Source organism: Oratosquilla oratoria, chromosome 10 (genome assembly GCF_046742065.1).
Source record: "Oratosquilla oratoria isolate Oo_2021 chromosome 10, ASM4674206v1, whole genome shotgun sequence".
NCBI lineage: Eukaryota > Metazoa > Arthropoda > Malacostraca > Stomatopoda > Squillidae > Oratosquilla > Oratosquilla oratoria.
The window spans coordinates 55852759-55857758 of record NC_134786.1 but is presented as its reverse complement, the minus strand read 5'-3'; positions in this window follow the sequence as shown (position 1 = coordinate 55857758).

Sequence of the window (5000 nt, the reverse complement as noted above, 5' to 3'; positions counted from 1 at the left end):
ATCCTCAACTGTATTGTGTAAGTCTAAAATGTTTGTTCTCTAATAAGCCCCTATTCACACGAGCGGTTTGAACCACGCGGAAACTACGGCGGTATCGTATGGTCAAGGAAATACTGCGTGTTTGTGTGTGAATGCCTCTATTGAATTGCTTTGTAATTGAACCGCTGGTGTGAACAGGGCCTGAGGCAGTTACTAACGAATTAGGTCATCTTGAGGAGTCTGGTAAAGCCAGAAGATTTTGATCAGGATAGACCAACCTTCCGTGCCGTGAAGAGTGAAAATGCAATCATATCATTATGTAAACAAAATGAAGAGAGTAAGACATTTATAAGTGGTGGCAACTGTACGTGTTTGTAGGGGGAGGGTGGGAAAGGGAGAGTATTTACATGGGAGTGGACGCTGCTGGGAGGAGTGGGAGGACATGGTCGTTATGGTGGGGGTTGCCTGCTAACGAGAGCTCATTATTCCTCAGACTAGGGAGTCATTAAGGGAGGGTAGTTGGGAGGGGTGGGAGTTGGGGGGGAGTCAAAGGGAGATTGTCACTTTGACAAATATGTGGGAGGGCGGTACTGAATGGACATGTGTACTATCAACACTGGCACGCGTTATACCGCGCGCGCACACACACATGCGCACACACACATGCACACACACACGCACAACACATACACACACACACACACACACACACACACACACACACACACACACACACACACACACACACACACACACACACACACACACACACACGCACATACATACATACGAATACACATACGCACACACATACACACACAACACACGCACACATATACACACACACAAAACACCTGGAAGAGAACAACATACTAAATCCAAGACCGTTTGGATTCAGACAGGGAAGATCATGTGCCACAGATCTGATCAGTTTCTACTCAAACTATTAGATATAATACAGGAAAGGGAGGGATGGGCTGGTTGTGCTTTCCTAGATCTACAAAAAGCTTTTGTAAAGTGCCAGATAGAAAACTATTAGGAAAATTGAAAACCATAGGAGGGGTACAAGGTAAACCACTAGAATGGATGGAGGATTTCATGCATGGAAGAAAAATAAGAGTAGTGCTCAAAGATAAAGGTTCTACTAGGGAGGAGGTGATTAGTGGAGTTCCACAGGGATCGGTACTGGCTCCATTAATGTTTGCTATTTATGTGAATGACATAGACGAGGGTGTGGACATTTACATGAACTTCTTTGCTGATGACGCAAAGTTGTTGAGAAAAGTGAGCACTGAAATAGACCGTGAGTCGTTGCAGAGATGTGAACAAACTTTGGGAATGGAGTCAGAAGTGGGAAGTGGACTTCACGGTGGAAGAGAGTGAAAATAGCTATATTTTCTCAGCAGATTCTTTAAAGTTTTATTTGTAAAAGATAAAATAGCGGAGCTTTTTTCGCGAAAGGAGAATGACAACACTGTGGCCAGTGTGGCTGAACCAGTTTTAGAAGAAATTAATCGGATGAAGTTAGTTACCCCCCCCCAAAAAAAAAAAAAAAGGAAGGGAAAATGACGATCCTCAGTTTACAAGATCGAGTGACTGAATTAATCGAACAAGTAATAGCAATAAAGAGACAGTGGGAAATGAAATAAGAGAGATAATAATATCAAGAAAAGAGGTCTGTTATTGTAGTGGGAACAAAGGGAAACCAGAAGCCAAAAAATAGACTTAGATGTTTAAAAGATACAGTTTCTCGTACGGAATTGTTAATTCCATGGAATAGTTTAGACGAAGGAATACTTAAGTCAAATAACATGGTACAAATGGAAGTCAGAATTGACCAATGCGAACACAGACGAGACCCTACGAACATAAGTCTTATTTTGTACGCTACTGGGTAAATACACGCATATCACACTCCCAAACGCTGATACATACATACAAACCCAAACATACACACACACACACACACACACACACACACACACACACACACACACACACACACACACACACACACACACACACACACACACACACACACACATGTGCGCGCACTCATGCACACACAAAACACACACATACACACACACACACACACACACACACACACACACACACACACACACACATACACACACACATACACACACACACACACACACACACACACACACACACACACACACACACACCACACACAAACACACACACACTGCCGTAGGGTGGTGTCTGGCTGTCTCGACAGAGACTGCAGCAGATCCGAGGTGAATACACACACACACACACACACACACACACACACACACACACACACACACACACACACACACACACACATTCTCTCTCTCTATCTCTCTATCTCTCTCTCTCTCTCTCTCTCTCTCTCTCTCTCTCTCTCTCTCTCTCTCTCTCTCTCTCTCTCTCTCTCTCTCTCTCTCTCTCTCTCTCTCTCTCTCTCTCTCTCTCTCTCTCTCTCTCTCTCTCTCTCTCTCTCTCTCTCTCTCTCTCTCTCACACACACACACACACGCGCGCGCGCGCGCGCAAGAGTTGGAAAAGGAGATTGGAAAGTGAAAATTTGTGGAAAGAAAATGAGGAGAAAAAGAGGAATATGATAAAGATGAACGAAGGGTAAGGAATTTGAAACAGGAATAATGATAAAAAAGAAAGTGGAGGAGGGGACGTAGAGGAAGCAAAAGAGGAGGAGGCTAGGTAGAGAAAGAGAAAAGGAAAGGAAGTGGAAGGGGAGATTGGAAAAGGAAGTTGAGGTTGAATAGGGAGTACGGAGGTGGAGAATTGATGGGAGGAAAATAAATAATTTAAGAGGAAAGGAGTAGGAGAGGTATTGGAAGAATGGGAAGAAGAAAAAGAGGAGGAGGAAGAAGAAGAACAGGAGGCGTAAGGGAAGATGAAAAAGAGGAAGAAAGTGGACGGAGGGGGGAGAACAAAAGGAGTAGCAACAGGAAAAGGAAGAGGAGGAGGAAGACCAGAAGGGGCAAGGGAAGATGGAAAAGAGGAAAGACTTGGTGGGAGAAGAGGAGGAGTAGGAATAGAAAAGGAGGAGGAGATGGAAGATCAGGAGGAACAAGGGAAGATGGAGAAGAGGAAGAGGGTGGACGAGGGGGGAGAGAAGAGGAGTAGGAAAAGGAAGAGGAGGAGGAAGACCTGGGTGGGTGAGGGAAGATGGAAAAGAGAAAGAGGGTGAACTGGGTGGGAGAAGAAGAGGAGTAGAAACAGGAAGAGGAGGAGGAGCAAGGGAAGATGGAAAAGAGGAAGAGGGTGTACCGGGTGGTAGAAGAAGAGGAGTAGGAACAGGAAGAGAAGGAGGAGGAGGAAGAACAGGAGGTGCAAGGGAAGATGGAGAGGAGGAAGAGGGTGGACGGGGAGTGAGAGAAGAAGACGAGTAGAAACAAGAGGAAGAGGAGGAGGAGGAAGAGCAAGAGGAGCAAAGGAAGATGGAGAAGAGGAATAAGGTGGACTGGGTGGGAGAAGGGGAGGAGTAGGAACAGGAGGAGGAGGAGGAGGAGGAGAAGGAAGAAGAAGAGGAGTAAGGGAAGATGGAGAAGCGGAAGAGGGTGGACAGAGGGGAGAAGAGGAGAAGGAGTAGGAGGAGGAGGAGGAGGAGGAAAGGAAGTAGAGCTAAACAAAAGAACAACGGTAGAGGAAATGAGCAAGAAAGTCAGAAGTGGACCGTTCTGCGGTTGAGAGGTCCTGGAAGGCCAGTGGAAGAAAAAAAAAGGGAGGCGGGAGGAGGCAGACAGGGGGAAGGGAGAGAAGGAGGAAGGCAGGGAGGGGTAAGAACGAAGGCAAGGAGGGGAAGGAAGCAGGGAGGCAGAATTAGAGAGACAGGGAGGGGGGAAGGAAAGAGGCAGGGAGGGGAAGAGAGGAAGGCAGGGAGGGGGAGGAAAGAAGGCAAGGAGGGGGAAGGAGGGAGGCAGGGGGGGAAAGCAAGGAGGGAGAAGGATAGAGACAGGGAAGGGGAAGGCGAGAGGCAGGGAGGGGAAGTGAGGGAGGCAGGGAGGGGGAGGAAAGAAGACAAGGGGGGAGGAGGGAGGCAGGGAGGAGGAAAAAGCAGGGAGGGAGAAGGATAGAGACAGGGAGGGGGAAGGAGAGAGGCAGGGAGGGGAAGAGAGGGAGGCAGAGAAGGGGAGAGAAGGAAGCAGGGAAGGGAAAGGAGAGAGGCAGGGAGGGAGTGGGTAGAAGGGAGACGGGGAGGGGGAAGGAGGGAGGCAGAGTGGGGGGGAGGGAGGTGGGGAGGGGAAGGAGGGAGGCAGAGAGGGGGGAGGAGGCGGGGAGGAGGAAGGAGGGAAGCAGAGAGGGGGAGGATAAGAAGAAGGGAGTGAAAAGGAGAGAGTCGGGGAGGGAGAAAGAGGGAGCCAGGGACGTGGAAGGAGGGGGGCAGGGACGGAGGGAGGAGGGAGGCAGGGGCAGAGGAAGGAAGGAGGTAGAGAGGGGGAAGGGGGGAGGCAGAAAGAGATTTACGCCTCCCACAGCTGCCTAGAAACGGCGCGAGAATGTTCATAAGGATAGAAGCTCTAGTGAAATCCAGTCCATAAGTATAGCTGCAAAGAAAACGTCAGCCAGTGTGGTACCTAGAAGTGGAGCCAGCTGTGCGTGACCGTATTTGAGGTTTCAAGGCTGTAAAGACGTTTGAGTCCCTGCGCACGGGCCACTTTTTAGTGGTAAGTGGCTCCACCAAAAAGTGGCCCGTGCGATAGTTTCGTATATGGACCGTTCTCTCTCTCTCTCTCTCTCTCTCTCTCTCTCTCACTCTCTCTCTCTCTCTCTCTCTCTCTCTCACTCTCTCTCTCTCTCTCTCTCTCTCTTCTCTCTCATCTCTCTCTCTCTCTCTCTCTCTCTCTCTCTCTCTCTCTCTCTCTCTCTCTCTCTCTCTCTCTCTCTCTCTCTCTCTCTCTCTCTCTCTCTCTCTCTCTCTCTCTCTCTCTCTCTCTCTCTCTCTCTCTCTCTCTCTCTCTCTCTCTCTCTCTCTCTCTCTCTCTCTCTCTCTCTCTCTCTCTCTCT